This window comes from Sander vitreus, chromosome 8 (assembly GCF_031162955.1).
Source record: "Sander vitreus isolate 19-12246 chromosome 8, sanVit1, whole genome shotgun sequence".
NCBI classification, from domain to species: Eukaryota; Metazoa; Chordata; class Actinopteri; order Perciformes; family Percidae; genus Sander; species Sander vitreus.
Window position 1 is genome coordinate 22,691,059 of NC_135862.1, and position 17,374 is coordinate 22,708,432.

Below are 17,374 nucleotides of genomic sequence, written 5' to 3' on the forward strand. Positions count from 1 at the left end.
AAACAAACCCTGTGACAACCCAGCTGATATACAATCTAAACTGAAAGATGTCAAAATGTTTTAAATCGTATTGTCTTTTAGTTTTTGCTGATATACTATACTTTATATAGCTATGTACTTTCTAAAATTAACAAACAGCATTTCATGTTTACTGTTAACGCTTACATAAAAATAAAAATGCTTGCATTGATTCAATAAGAAGAGTTAAGAACTCTTATGCCTACAACTGTAAATGGGATGTGAGTACTTACTTCATTTCTGTTGGAGTTGAGGTAAGTGCTATATACATTGACCAGGATCAAATCTCCAGCCTTTGGTAATTAAGAGTGAATCAGCACAAGAAACCGTTAGTAGGATCACGACTGCTCCATCCAAAACTGTTGCCAGATGTCAGCAGGTAAGGTCCCAGGTACAGCAGGCGGCTGAAAACACCAGAGCTCTGCTGACAGCTAGCAGCTCTCAGCTGTCCACCAGCTCTTCCAAAGCATCCAGAGAGGAGCGAGTCAACACAGCCCAGACGACAGACCCAGTCACAGCCACAGCAGCCTGAATTGCCCCATCCTGAAGTCTGCAAACCCCCATCAGCCCCCACCCCCTGACTCCACCACCACCCACAACCAGCTACACACCAAGGCACACACACACACACACACACACACACACACACACACACACACACACACACACACACACACACACACACACACACACACACACACACACACACATCCAACATACCTAGAAATACATTTTTAAAAAACTAAAACGAATAAGTAGAGGGTGGAGTCAATATGTGAGCTTAAGAGTCAAATCCCTCAGGGACCCTCAATTCCCTGGACACTGTAATCCCCCCCTAGAGCACTCTCCCAGACTCATCCAGCTACATGGGATAGCGAGGGAAAGGCCAGGCTGCTGAAGATGAGTGCCTGCTGACGATGCCTGCTAATGGCACAATGTAGACAGTGGTACTTTGTAAGTAGCTCTTTTGCTTAAAGAGGAATAAACAACAAAGGAAAGATGGATGGAAGATTGAATGTCATAATGTTCCCGGTTGGCAGATTTGAGGTCATTCTGATGGACAGCAGATGAGAGGCTATTGTTTACCCTATGACATATTATGTCACTCTAGAGCCACAGTGGTTCAAGAGCCTATGTTAGATTTCTGTAAAATTGTTACGTCACAGACAACAAGGCCCAAATCATTAGATTCAAAGATATGATCAATATATATATATATATATATATATATATATATATATATATATATATATATATATGTATATATATATATATATATTTACACCGTATTTAACCTTGATAAATAATCGTTTAAAAATGGGTCTTTAAAGATTCTGATCCACACATTCCAAAATATAGATTTATGTGTCCCACTATTCAACAAAACTCCAAGTGTTGAACTCCAAAGCACAAATGACCAACGTGATTCATGTGAGCATGGTGTCATGCTGATTTCCCTCCAGTCTCCCAGCAGCATGGGACTTCACATCGTATTAAGCAGTATCACATTATTCTAATTAGAGAAATGTGTTGGAAAGCTATTTCCTCTTCAAACAAATGACCAACTGCACAACAAAAGCCAGAGGAATCCCATCCCCTGTCGGCAAAGGTTGTGTCATGAGAAATCACTCATCCTAAATCTCTTGACATGTCATATTGATTGAAAAGGCCCTCTCAGCAAAGAGCGAGTATTTTCAGGATGAGAGCGGACAGAGAAGAAGGGGTTACAAGAGAGGGACACTAGGGGAGAAGGGGGTACTGGGGTCACACCAGCACCTCTCAGCCAAAAGAGGGGCCTATGAGGGGAAGGCTGAGGCAGCCATCCCTGCTTTTGGCTGGTACCATGTGAAGCTCTCTGCTTCCTCTCTCTTCCTTCTGTGGGGCTTTGTTTCACACGCAAACAGCAGCAGTGGCCCCGACTCGCCCGGCCAAGCGCTGCATCCAAACTGGCAGGGGCGAGAAAAGAAGGGAGGGGGGTTCAAATAGGAGGGGGTATAAGGGTATAGAGGGGAGGGGGGGTGGCAGTGGGCATGTCCAGAATGCCAGTTCTTTCAGGCCACTGATGTCATGCCTGTGCCCACCGTGGGAGAGCAGCGGAGGGACCAAGGCACCCCTTTCTCTTACCCCCTCCGCAGTCTCTTTTTTTCAGGATGAATGACTCTTTCAGAAACGCCAGCCCATTGTGTCCCATAATCGACGGCGATTATCCCGATTTTATGCTGCCTTCCCAGTGCGAGGAGGTTCTCTGAGTGCTGGCATTGAGGGCCGCTGCGATGCAGCAAGGACCACGAGGGGTTGTCCTAGCAACACTCTGCGGCTTAAAGGGAAGGGGATAAAGGGGAAAGAGGAAGCTCATTGCCACACACACACACACACACACACACACACACACACACACACCCCGCATACAAACACATAGCCTGCACACACACCATATAAAGATGGGATACAGCTTGCTTGAAAGATTAGCAGATTACATAATAATTAACATGTTTGCATTAGGGACCAGTTGCACAGTCATACTCGTCTGAATTTCAGCTTGTTGCGATTCATGCAATAGCACAGAGGAAGATGTAAATGAGAATACAAGTTTCCCACTGGGCTCTCGAGGGGCCCGATGCCCGTTCTCATGACTGGAGCATCACAATATACTGTGAGGTAAAGACAACTGGAGCTGGGCCAGGCTCCGGATATATCTGGTCCCCCCGGGGCCTCACAACCACTTGCCATGCAGTGGGAAGAAATGGGCTCACACATACTGGCTGCCTAGGAGCTGTGAAAAAGCCCCCTCCCTCCAAAATGAAGCTCTCAGCAAACACTTCAGGTTGTGCTGTGCATAGAAAGTGGGAGATAAATTCAGCATCTGAAGAAAGGGAAGATTTAACACTCTACACCTCTCAATTATGTTTTCCTAGATGGTTGTCGGGATGGATGCATTCAGTGATAGATAGTGATAGAGAGATGTGTGGACTGTCATGCAAATCTGGTTTATTCCATCAGCAGTGTAACCTACTGTTCTTCAGTAGCAAAACAAAACACAGAGGGCCCTCTAAGAGTGCTGCTTGCTAAGACACATTATCTTAAATGAGTAGAGTAACCATGACAAAAAACTTTCCCATCGGGAAGCTGCCTTAAAGCTTTGTGTAGATTCAACCCCAAATACCAAACCACAATCAATAATCCTGTTATTCCCAATATACAATTGCCTAAAGGTAATTGACCTACCAGTTTCTCAGTCAATTCATCCCTTAGAAATGTATTTGTGTCCACTGTCTGCAAATATTCACATATCTCCACCATTTCTGAATCTACTCATCAAAAGCAAACAACATATTTGGTCAAACCTTGGTGTTAATATATAAAATATTACAGGCAATATCAGTGGAAGGGAGCCAGACTCTTTATCGTCTTGATATGGTTAATTGACATGTAAGAGACTGACCCCAAACAAATGTAAGGTGTGCAGAGTCACTCAGTGGTCCACTTGAAAGCTGTCTTGAACTACTTCCAAGTGAACCTTGCAGCGAGAGTACAGTCTGATCAAAGACAGAAAGAGGCACACAGTCAAATGAACTGCACATTGAATGAAGCAGATATTTGCTGATATTCACTCAAGTCAATTCCATGCTGCCTCTCACTGGTTTTTGGACTGAATAAAATAGCTGGAGAGCAAAGAACTGATTCTAACGGAAATAAATCAGTAATACCAAACATTGTGCCCATTTACAGTCTCTATTTTTGCTTAAATGGAGCAGAACAAAGGAAATATTAACAGTTGTTAAAGCATTTGTTGGAAAACACTCTCTTGCAGTATAATATGTCGACAGAATCAGGCCCTTACAGTCATCAGCAATTGCACCATTAAATTCAACATATTATATTTGTATTTTAGCTGCAGTTGTAAATACTTCATTACTGACTATGTATTATCTACTATTGATCTGTTTAATACCTCACTTTGGGTGATTATAAAGGGCTACCATTGATGTGTTTGGGAGGTTAACCCTTCCAAACAGATATGGAGTAGCAGGGCAGGCCTTCAGTACCACGGTCAGTGACACAGCCTCAGCCCTCAACTCAGGTCGATCTACGTAAGCTGTAGTGCTAAAGGAGCTGCTGATACCACAACTGATCCTAAGTGATCATACTGTAAGGTTAGCAAGCGGCATTCAGGCATTGAAGCTAGTCCTCACAAGTCATACGTACCACTGTTGTCAAATAATCAGCATGTAACAATATTCTATAAACTGTAGACAGATGGCGATATCGCTTCACAGGAATTTACACACACACACACACACACACACACACACACACACACACACACACACACACACACACACACACACACACACACACACACACACTGGCCTCTGTGAGCAAAGTCTGTGTGCCTTTCTGTAACAATTCTACTGAAGAACACACATCTCCTTTTTGGTTACTGTCCATCATGTGCAGCAATTTGGTAAATGCTTACAACTGTAACTTTGTATGCTTTCATCACCTTATTGTCATCCTATTTTACAATCAGGGTGCACCCTGGCAACGCATGATTGAACCATACTGTATGTGTCTGTCCCTCAGCATCCTCTAAGATTTCCCTTTGTTTGGCACAACTCTTTGTGTCCATAATGAGGCAGTCATTAGAGAGAGCCTCTGGGAATCCTGAGGCTGGTGTTGTAGTCTGCATAGGTCTCTCAGATGTGACCAGTCCCACTATAATTATGTGCAAACAGCTCCATTATGCTGGGGAGTGGTTGTCATAGGGCTGAATTGGGTGATTCCCAATTATCTGGATAATGTCTGCAGAGAGATTTAGTTTGATGGCATCCAATCCAACCACAACCCACTCACAGCCGGAGCTACAGTTGGATATTAAATCATTAAGAAATACTCATTCCCACACGTCTTTCCTTCTCTGCCTTTAGGTCTCTTTTTTGTTGCATTTAAAGTTAGCAACTCTCTGACATTCATATTACATGTCTCAGCTTGTATAACCCTCAGTCATTCCTCCATCATGTTCTTTCAGTGGTGTCCTTCAAAGCTGCAACCAAAAGGATTTTGTTACTGCCCGTCCAGTATCTCCTAGCCCAGCCCCCATCTTTGCCTAAAGCTGCACAGATGAAAGGTCAGTGGAGAAAAGAAGATCATCCATAGTCACGTGAGATTTTCCCACTGTACCTCCCTATGACCTCCTCTATCCGATGAGGGGCTGCACACCTAATGCAGACAAACTCATCTCTTTGTTCCTAAAGCCGCTCCTGTGTTTATGGCTGCTGCATATGAAGCAATGCTACTATCATTAGCAAAGGCGCATCTGTTTAACAGAGCTGCCGATATAGCAGCACACAGCTTTTGATGGCTTTGGTCCGATCCCCACAGGAGCTCATTAAATCTGCCAGTAAGGCAGGACCACCCCACCCCCTACTACAATCACTGCTATGGTATACCCGCTACATTGCTGAGAAGGGGGTGATAGGCAAAGAGAGAGAGTAGAAAGAGGGAAGGGTGGGAAGAGTGAAATGGCAAGAATGCCACATAAAGATAGATGTGTAACAATGTATGGGGGAAGGGTGAAGGAAAAAAGGGGGAGGGTAGAAAAGGGAAGGTGTGGCTGATGAAGGTAAGGATGGAGACAAAGGAACGGAATGGCAAACAGATTGGACAAAGGTCAGATGAAAGCAATCAATTGAAGTGGAGAATGAGATGGAGCATACCTCTACATAAACAGTATATGAGTGGCTTCTGTGTTATCAGGTTATCTGTGGATACATGAAAAGCTGACATCTGTGTTGGGCAGCTGGGAAATGGGATTAGTGCACAAATCACATCTCATACATCACTAGACTCACCTGCCACACTCTCAAATATAAATATGCGTTGACGATACGTGCACTTACTCTCACTGTCTAACCCCGCTCTCACTTACATTTTGTGTACAAGTACAATACATGTAAATGCAAGCATGTGCGCACACACAGACTGTCTGTGGCCATAAATCTCAGTTGGTCTAGTCCTGTGGTATTCGAGATACAGGGAGTTACTGTCTCACTAAGGATTTGCCAATAAGAGGGCTAAGGAGGATGGATGTTCTCTCACTAATTAAACACAGGAGCCTGTAGGGGCGGAGCGTAGCCTGCAGAAGTGACCATGCTCCCACTCTCCTCACACCACCCTGCAGTGATGGTCAGAAAGGGCATTCCTGCACGCACACACACACACACGCACACACACACACACACACACACACACACACACACACACACACACACACACACACACACACACACACACACACACACACACACACACACACACACACACACACACACACACAGGCTGATATTCAATGGACGTTTTAGTGGTTATAGGGTGTGTTAGGTCAGGTGAAGAACAAGACAAGTTGAAGATCTATACAGTTAAAAGAAAACCTAATGTCAACAAGGGAAGCAACCTTTTAGAGTTTTCAGGTTCATATTTGCAGTTAACTGTTTACTGCAGGTAAACAATGTTCTATACACACCATGAACTATTATAACTATTACAATATCTTTATTGTGACTATTATTGCCATTGTTCATCATACCCCCAACCGGCACCGTCAGACACCGCCTACCAAGAGCCTGGGTTTGTCCGAGGTTTCTTCCTAAAAGGGAGTTTTTCCTTGCCACTGTCGCACTTACGCATTCATGCATGCTCTTGGGGGAATCACTGGAATTGTTGAGTCCTTGGAAATTATAGAGTGTGGTCTAGACCTACTCTATCTGTAAAGTGTCCTGAGATAATTCCTGTTATGATTTGACACTATAAATAAAATTGAATTGAATTGAATTATTCCCAGTACAGTGCACCTTAAACAAAAGTACTAAAAGCATAGTAACTGTATACTGTAAATCTTGCAGTCACATACTGCACTGGCTGCTCTCTATACAACCAACAGAAATTCCTGCCATGCGATGCTTATTACTGTAAACAGATGTTGAAACATATTTAGACATGGCCTATAGTGATGTTATCGTATGCACATTTCTATAAGGTCCTTATATGCATTGTGTTCTTTTTTCTAATTGCAACACTCTCTGTCTGTGTATCACACTGAGGAAAGCACATCACATCAAGGATGACCAGAAAACGACGGGGAAGCATATCAGGAAAGCACGGAAGTGTGACGGAGCTGACAGTCTCTTACACTCTCATTCTACAATGTGCATTACACTCTCTCCTTCACATCTTTCCCTCCTTTTCTCTGTTTTTCTTTCTCCTTCTCTCTCACTCACACATATACGACATGCCATTGCTATCACATCAAACATCACATTCATCTGCTATGCATGTCTGACAGAAAACACATTTTCAGCAGAGGCTGATATCTGGAACCGTGGTCTTGTATCTAGGCACCGAAGCACACGGGTTACTAACAAACATGTGGAGTATGAAAAACCTGGTGTGAGCCTGAGTGTTTGCCAACTGTTTTAGTGCAGCAAACTGAATTTTAAACAACAAATCCAATGATGCGTGAAGCGAAAACATCATAAAATAAATCTGCACAAATAAAGACTGAAAGGGATCCAAGAAATATGTTTGGTTTGTCTTTAAACAATTAATTTTTTTCACCCTTTTAGAAAAGCAAAAGTTCAGCTTGTGCTATAAACCTAACTCGACTTCTAACACTGCCAGCCTGCTTTCCTTTCAGGACCCCTTCACTGACACTGTTCTTTCAGAACCACATGTACGTATACACATGACCCTAACCCTAACCCTGTCCCTTAAATGCTTTAAAAATAAGAGCTTAAATAATCTATTACTGACTGTTGTTACACATGAAAAGCCACAGAGGGACCTCTGCTGCTCCTCACTTTATTGTTTTTCTTTCCACGTCATTAATCGCTGCACACTTTATCAAGCTATGTAAATATTTCTTCAGTCACACGCAGCACTGGAATGCCATTGAGAGCGAATGCGCTCGCTTCGGCTGTTTCCATCACCTAATTATGACAGCCTGCCTATAGTCACAGTCAATCATTATCAGAAGCTCTGGGGAAAAGCTTTTTTTAACACATTTCCACTGTTTCATCCCAGTCACAGCCAAATCCCCAGAGCACATTCATCTTAGGGTGCTCGGAGGATGGTAAACCCCCTTAAGTCAAGATTTAAAGCATACAACACAAATTCCCTGAAATCCTGGTTCACTGTAATCCTCTACCACTATACAGTAAGAGGAGCCAGGATTCCCGGTGATGTCAAGTTCAGTTTGGATACAGAACGATTCTGTACAGTGTACAGTGTGTAAAATAAATCTTAATGAATTCAACTTGACATAAAACTTTGACAATATGAGCTTTTCTCTTTCTCAGATGGATATAGATAGATAGATAGATAGATAGATAGATAGATAGATAGATATATAGAGAGATGTAGCTCCTAATTAACCAGTGCATAATGTGGTGAGCCAAAACCCTGAAACAAAACCCTCTCTGTGTTCATCAGCCATTGAGGCAAGCCACTCTTGGAACACGCCACCCCTACTAGAATAATGGGCCACTTTACAGCCCTCCAAGTTAGTTAACAGACTCTAGAGCTGGGAAACCGCTAGCACAGGGTTCATGGGGAGGAGGGGCAATTTAATTGTTTCCTTCGTTTTTGTTTTTGTAACCCCCCACCTCTTTCTCTCCTCTTTTAGTTCTGAAAAGCGGGCTGACAAACATGCAATGAAGGGGTTGTTGTGTGTTCCGCTGGACAAGTGGGTGAGGTAAACAAAACTAGACTGTAGGGTCTATCAGCTGGGCTCGTCGGGATGGGATAGGCTGAGCAGTGGGGAGCAGCACCCATGCAGAGGGAGGATTGGTCGGGGGTCTTTGAAGTAGGAGGGGTGAGGGCTGTTTTGGGGAGAGGGGGTGAGGGTAAAGGGTCCTGAGTGAGGGAGAGCAAAAGGGGGTTCCCGGAAGAAGTGGGAGGTGGACATGGGTGCTGAGGTTACTCCTCCGAGTGTGAGCATTGTATTTGGTCCCGAAGTTCTCATGCATGCCCTGTGTTGGCTCCCTAAAATGTCTGAAAGTGATGGAACTCTCCGCGATTAAGTGGACAAGTGGCAGCTCTGCTCTGCGCTCCCACAGCTCAGGCTATTTACATACTCAAGGGGAACATTAATGCCGGCCGATCACCCAGAGCTGAACAAAGAAGCACACAAACCTGCCTCAGAGGCCCATTACGTACTTAATTGAGGATTTGTGGAATAGTAAAAAGCGGCAAAGGAAGAGGAAGGTGGGTGAGATGGGGAGGGGTAGTGGGTGAAGGGCAATGACACTAGTTTTACTTAGATTAACTTTATTACATAACGTTTCTGTGTTCCTGGTCAGGTCATTACTAATGGCAGGAGGATCAAATGTGAAAATGGTATCTAGATACATCTTTCTCACCATACAGAAACTCTAGGCATCCTCAAATCCTTTTGTTTATTCATTAGTCATGTTTATTCATCCTCTCCCTTTTTATTCCCCATTTACTGATCCTCCCATTATCCTCATTCTGAAACTGTCATAAAAAAAACTTAACTCTATAAAGGAAGGATGTGAGGAGAAAAGCAGCAAGAGCAGCTCTTACAGCATAAGTTAAACAGAAACTATAACTATTTATATTTTCTAAGTATATTTGAAATGGTCTTATGTTTATGTAGAGTCAAATGTCCAGTATTTGAAACGTTCAAACATTTATAATATATCTCAAGTGAACATTTCTTGCTGCTTAATTGTCTTATATTGAGATATTACTGTCTGTGTGTTGAGGCATAAGGTTCAAAGAGCAATGGTGTAAACCAAAGATAGCTCCATCTGACAACCAGTCTGAATCTGTCAGAATGCATCTTGTGACAAATGTTCAAATGAAGTCTTCTATTTGTTTTGAGCGAATCACTTAATGCGCTTTGATTATGATTCTTTTGTTGCCCATAATGGACTGATTGTTCTCAATGGCATGGTCTTTGGTGCCAAGACCTATGGTGCCAAGAGAAATGGTCCCACCCCGTTTAGCCCCCTCTCCTCTTTACCAATCACTCTCAGAGCAATTTCATGACTCCCTCTGCTGACCTGAATTCCGATGTAGCAGGTGCCAATGGGATGTGGGTGGTTTGGGGTTTTCGGGGAGGAGAAGGAGGACAGTGGCAGTGGTGAAGGGCTTGGGTGGGATGAGGCCTTTACTGTACCACAGTAAACACTGACCCCCGCCCAGTATGGAAATGTTAATGTGTTCTGTTGAGTCCTTTTGAAAAGGAGGAATGAAGATTGAAATATTGGAGACCATTGGAGCAGAACAATGTGCTATTAACCAGTTTAAGTAAGTCCAAATTTGTTCAACTTGTGGAATCTGTAAGCAATTCGTACACGGGTGGGCTCTGACCAGATGAGACCAAACTAAAAATTCCCACATGGTGTTTGTACTGGCTACACAGCCTTTTGTACCTCAAAATGTTTTACTTCACTTTTACACAAAGTACTAGAAAGTTCTAGAAAGTAAATAACATCTAATTATAATAAAACTTCTGATATTTGAATAATACAATACATATAAAGCAATCTGATTGCTTGCAAAGCACACACGTGATAAATCCCAGAGTAGTAGTATATTTTGTTTTCGGCTCATTGTTTTCTTGTCTTTATTTTCTTATTTAAGATATTTTGTGTATTTTGTGTATTTTTATATACATAACATATTTGGCTGTTGAATTGTAAACCGTTGGTACTTTAAGGAATATTTCATACATTCTGAAACTGTCATAAAAAAAACTTGACTCTATAAAGGAAGGATGTGAGGAGAAAAGCAGCAAGAGCAGCTCCTACAGGATAAGTTAAACAGAAACTATAACTATTTATATTTTCTAAGTATATTTGAAATGGTCTTATGTTTATGTAGAGTCAAGCGTCCAGTATTTGAAACGTTCAAACATTTATAATATATCTCAAGTGAACATTTCTTGCTGCTTAATTGTCTTATATTGAGATATTACTGTCTGTGTGTTGAGGCATAAGGTTCAAAGAGCAATGGTGTAAACCAAAGATAGCTCCATCTGACAACCAATTAAGGAATATTTTCTTTTCATCCTATCTTTGAAATAAATACTATTTTGTCTATTTGAATGTGTTTTATTAAATGATTGTTTTTTTTAATATGCAAGGGGAACATTGCCATGTCTGTCCTCCACACACGAGCTCACCAAGGCAAGTTCCTGAAAACATGTGTTGTGGTAACAAAGTCAACTCAACCCAACTAAATCATCTGTATTCACCATATTTTTGCTAAATGACAAACACACATGGTTCCACTTTTGGAGGTGATGTTCCATCCGTTACACATCAACACAGACTATATGGGCAGTTTAATGAACGCTGCAGTCTCATAGCGAAACTGAAGAAAAGCCTTGACCATGGCCAGCGGAGATCTATCGTTTTGCCGCCCAGCAGCAGACTCGCTAGTGAATGCCTGTGTTTCTGTTCCTGTGCAGTCATACAGAAGTGAAGGGAACCAGGCTCTTTGTTTGGTTAACCCATGGGAAAGGCCTCACTCTGTTCTGCTCTCTGAGAACCGAAACACTGATTCTATAGGCAAGACTTAAAAAGAAAAAGAGCATGAATCCCACATATTAGGAAGATTCACACCAAGAGTAACGTGATAAGGAGGAGATAAATCGGAATTCAAGGCCTGAAAAGCAAAGGAATACGGGGAAAATCAAGTGCAGAAACAAATGAAATTGGATGATATTAAGGCAATTAGGAAGGACCGAAATGAATGAAACAGCTAAGGGAAGAAATAAAAGGAGTATTGAGAAAGTGAGAAAAAGAGAGACAGAGATAGACGAGCATGAGGGTGGTAACGAGTGAAAAGAGGAGCTGGATGGTACTTTGGCAGCTTCAGCGTGTTCCCAGGAGGATTACTCAAGCACTCGATGCCACAGACTGCCAACAAGACCACAGAGAAGTTCCGTGAATGGAGACCCACAACCACACACATACACATCTCTGTGGCTGTCTGAATATTGGTGTCTGTTTCACCTGTTGCCTCTCCTCCTTCTCTTTTTCACCCCAGTTGTACTGTCCTTTTCTCTTCCTTTTTTTTCATTCCTCCACTTTTCCCAGCATGTTCCCCGCCTCCCTTTCCTCACTCTCTATTTTTCTCACCCTTCCTTTTCTCTGCAGCTTCACCAGGCAGCAGCGAGAGAAGAGGTTTCACTTGGCCAGCCACAGACAGGTAACATATGCTCCATCTTCTGGCTGCTTGCGTGGCCCTTTTTACGTCCTTGTGTCCTTGCGTGGGAGAAACAACCCCACCGTTTACATCACTCGGTCACTCCATCCTTTGGCTGTTCTCTTTTCATCCAAAGAGAGAGTTCAATATTTTACTGTCTGTCCTCCCCATCTTGTTTCTCTTTCTGTCCCTCCCACATTTTAAAGCCACTCTCCCACTCTATCTAACACTTCTGGCAGTGTAAAATCTCAGTTTGTCTGGCAGAAACTTGAGCGTTTCCACATTGTTCTCAGGGTTTCATTGCTTTTCTTAGGCGCTAAACTGAACTGAAGAACATTATACATTGTAAAAACAAACATTATACATTGTACAAAATATGAAGGCAGCAAGGAAAATAGTCCAGCACTATCTGCTGCCTGCTTGCTCTGTAAGTTCTCAGGTGTTATATAAAATTATAGCTAATTTGCGCTATAAAAACAAGACCATATTATCCATCCAGTAGATTGTCCTCTCATTTTTTCTCAAGCACAGCCGACTACTTTAATCAATCCGTAAAACCGTTGAGGTTGATTGGTAAAACTTAACTTCCACAGTAAAGACCAGTCAATGAAGAAGCTATCAGGTAGCACATAGATTTTTTGACCGGTGTGCTGTTACTTCCTTTTCCTTTCTCTGTTATTTAAACCTGGCTTGCATATGTCACCAACTAACCTCCCCCTAACTGTATGGATGTGTAAACCTCACAGTAGAACAGCAACTAACAAACACATGTTCATGCAAAAATCTTCTCTGCCCTTAGTACCGCGGGCGAGCGATGTCTACCCTAATTAAAGTAACGTCTTCACAGATGGCTAACATAACAGATTTCAAGAAATATGATTTTTAACTCGTTTCACTTCCAGTGGGAGATCAGCGACGCTGCAGGGTTTTGTCTGGGCGTGGGATTGCCTCTGTATGTTGTCTTGTGCATGTATGCACGCATGATTACTTGGATGCATTTATGCTCAGGGTTGACACTTCCATGATGGACTTTTGATCATTCGTTTTTAGAAAGAAAAAAAGAAAAAACAGGTTGTAATAAACATAAATTGTTAACTATAACAAACACAGCTACAAAATGACATCACACAATTCATTTAGATTTAAAGGTGTCTCCTTAATGAGAGACTTGGATGTTAAATCTTATTATGTCTAAACAGGAATTTCAAGTAACCCAGAGAGAATTCATATAATGCTGCATTTATTTTAATTAATGCAGTCTATTTAAATGTCGCGAATAACATAAAACAACAAAAGAATATTAAACAGAATATGTTTCCTAGAACAGCATACAGCTAGACATAAACACCCAGGAAATCATTTGTTTCTATTATTTTATCTATATAATAATAATAAATAAATAATATAAAAATTTCATCTATATATATATATCTATATTTTGTCTCTGCATAAATTCCGTTACACTAATGACGTTCTTCTTTGTGAACTAATGCAAAATATGTGCATAACGGACCCAAACAGCCTTTCAGCATGTATGAGCTTCTGTTGAATGTATGTTGTGCTCATTCATGTAAGGCAGCAAATGCCACAGTACAGTAGTTTAGAGAGCAGCCTCTGGGAAAAGGACAAAACGCATTAGCTGCATGGACACTTTCCTTTAGAGATTCTCCAAGCAATTACACTGAAGGCCAAGGCCTCTTCAGATCCCAGCCCTGCCACACAATGCACACGATACGGCCAGTTCCTCTGACCAGGACCACCAGTGGAAGACAGCACGCCCATTAAAAACCCAACACATACAATGATCTCTAGTCAGAGAGAGCACGGCACCACCTCCTCTCCAGTTTTCATACATCAACATGCAATTGACAGGCTCATCGCACAAACACCCCCTGTACACGTTTTTCAGTGGCAAGCCAAGAGTAATCCTGATGGCGATCAACTGAGGGTGCCATGAGAGTTGGTTTCCATGGTGACATTGATGGTGCAATTGAAAAATTGTGTGTGTGTGTGTGTGTGTGTGTGTGTGTGTGTGTGTGTGTGTGTGTGTGTGTGTGTGTGAGAGAGTGTTAATATGAAAGAGGGAATGGACTGCAACGATTGGCTCAAGAGGTGGGCGGCGATAGTAAGGATTCTTTCTCGTGCTGTATAACTCTCTTATAATGAAAAAAACAAACAAACCTGAGGTAGTGGACACAGGGAATGCCATGGACTACTCCATTGCATAAGCACTGTGCAAATAAAATATGCAATATCCTCTGTCTCTTCCCTGAGGCCCATATAGGCTATAAATTATTTTCGAGGAAACACTGCAAATCACAATGCAGACGTTTTTTTTAACAAACGTGTTACAGCAGAGACACTTTGTGAACTCAGGCTATAACTTGTTGACTGATTTATAATCAAAACCACTATAGGCTATGCCGAAGCAGAGAGGTAAATGTTAGTCGCATCTGGTGTCTAACTAAGATTTATTGCACTCATCAAGTTGCCAAGAAATGGCACAGGGTAGTTGTAAATGGAGTGGACGTCTCAACTGTTTCTATGAAGCTTAAAGTTATAATCTATGGGATAATTCAGTTCAAAGCAACTTGTTTTTCTTTTGAAACATCCAACAGGAAGATGTTGTGCGTTTTGTCAAGTGGAACTCTTCACTTTAGTTAAGATAATGCTGCTTTGGGCACGAGGAAACACACACAAGCACATAGCCTGAGATTCAAGAAACCGGTTTGTCCTGGAGATTGTATCAATAGCGCTGAAATCAATTTCTCGTTTAGCTGTCAAACAGACACATTCGAATTGTTCCCAGTGTTGTAACTGTAACTGGCAGGGCATAACGGTCAACTTACCATGCATCTACAGCATATCAATTCCACTTGTATTTGATGCATGCACGTCTGAGGTAGTACTTTGTGAAACCCGAATAAAAATGTGAGTAAAGGCATCTCTTTTATTCAAAATATAGGCTAATGAAATGTAATGTAATGTAATGAGCAGCGCTCCGGGACACCTCTATGGCTTATCAATGAGTAGCCAATCTATGAAATACGAATATTGCACAAAGAAACAAATCCAAAAGTTAATTTTAGGGAGATCTTCTGGTGTTTTCTTGTATTCTTAAATGGTTTACAAGCATGCAGTCATTTCTCGATTAAAGCAATTCATTACATTTACCCGTGACTTGCTGTGATGGTAAACAACAAATGAAGCTATAAATCACGATCAAGACAAGCCATGCATCTCCTCATCGTCTCCACCATTGCGTGTGCATTGATCCTGTTTGCAAGCTAAAACAAAAACAAAACAGCATCTTACCTTTATTGAAAACCACGATGAAAAAAGTTTTTGGTCTTGCCCCCTTGCAGGATCTTTCCGTATCCGCCTCAGAGGTGTTGAGCCACAGCGATCTGCAGGGCGCACAGCGGTCCAGGACAGGAGCGCTTCTCACACCAAACGGAGGGGTTTTCTGTTCGTTAAATCCGAGTTGAGCTCCGCAGCTCAACGATCCCACTGAATGAGCTCTGCCTCACCTCACTCTTCGGCGCTTTAGGACTCCCCCACCCACCTCCGCCCGTTTCCCCCCTCTTTGTCTCTTCAGCATGGGAATAGCAACTCCCGTTGGTTGAGGATGTAGCCTATAACGTACCCTTCTCTCTCTTTATGTCTTTGTCTTTCTCAGCCACTATGTCAAACACACCCTGGTTTACAAACATATCCAAGTTCTTGCAAAACCTGTTCAACCTTTTTTTTTTTTTCTTCAGTTAAGTCAAATCATGCATTAACATGCAGAGGGTGTACTGCAGGTTCTCAGCCTCTCAGCCCCATTGCTCTGGCTTTGATGTTTTATGACCTTTATTTTGTTGCTAGAGAGTGCAGGCTGAAACTCATTAAAGTCCATCAGATGTCCATGCATCCTGCAGCGTCTTTCTAATCTGTATATCATGTAGGCTACTGCAGGTCTAACTTATATGATTGCAATTCAACAGAAAATCAGTCAGTCAGTTAGTTACACAACTTAAACTGAAGTACACATTTCTTTGAGAATTGATAGATACCTGTGAACTGCAAAAAAAAAAAGCACAAGATATATGAATAATGCTAGTCCAAACCATGGAGGAGAGGGACAATTTTGACTCAGATCAGTAGATATGCCCACCTTTTTTTTGCTTTACTAGTGACTCAGAGTGACAAAACGTGGCAACCATAAGTCTTTTCTGGCCATTTATGGTAGTCATGTGAGGTTGAGGACAAAGAAGAGGACAAAAGAAAAAATCATGGGAATAAAAAGGGGAAAATAATGGAAACATTACTGCAAAATGTCTTTGATTCATGTCTAATGAAAACTCATCATATTAAGTAACGATTATTGTCATTTGTGATTTTTCAGAGGTTGTTCAAAATGTCTTTTGTTTAACCTGATAAGGTACTCTAGTGGCACTGTACAAAATGACAATGACTGTGGAATTAAGGGGTGAGTATGCTTCATCCAGTGCTTGTCTGATTGTCCTAAAAGCCCCCCCCCTAAATTCTACACACAACACTACAACACTCGTAAACGTTCATTTCAAAGAATCACTGGCCTGTAGGGTAATGTTGTTATAGAGCCTCAGAACCTCAATGAGACGAGTTTAGGGTGGATGGATTGGTCATCAGAGCATGTGACTGTTTGCATCCTATTTCCTACAAAAAAAGAAAAGAAAGTTTATCGTTCAACCTACCAAAATCTGTAAACTGCCCATAAGCTGATCTGTCAGGAGAGAGCTCTTTTGAGAGAGGAAAACCTCCCCAGATGGTGATGTAGCAGCGCTCGAGGTCATCTTTGAATTGCTCGTCAGACTACTCATTAGAGAAGGTAAAACTCAGTTGTTATAGCAGTTATATTTGGGTCATTGCTCTGTTTGCCTTTAAAGCTTATTGGGCAGCAACTGAGAGCAAATCCCCCAAACTGCTCCAAGAAATAGAAATAGAGCCAGAGCCAAACTAAGCCATGTGTGTGGCGGAGCACCTATTCAACTGAATTAATATTCCACTTTTTCAAAGTGATTTAATGCAAAGTTTGCATTTTGGGATCATCAGACCCTCTCGTTTTAACATTTGGGTGAGCCTTTCTGTGTATAGCTGC

General features: G+C 41.9%; 1 protein-coding gene across 2 annotated transcripts in view; it reads right to left on the minus strand.

Moving 5' to 3' along the window:
• Positions 1 to 15,949, minus strand: part of LOC144522431 (excitatory amino acid transporter 2-like) — a 31,313-nt gene extending 15,364 nt beyond the window's left edge. The window contains exon 1 of one of the 2 annotated variants that reach the window (XM_078257502.1): positions 15,568 to 15,949. The gene's annotated coding sequence lies outside the window, so the exon portion shown is untranslated. The remainder of the gene's footprint in view (positions 1 to 15,567) is intronic. The other variant, XM_078257503.1, reaches the window with a different exon arrangement.
• Positions 15,950 to 17,374: the final 1,425 nt, after the last annotated feature.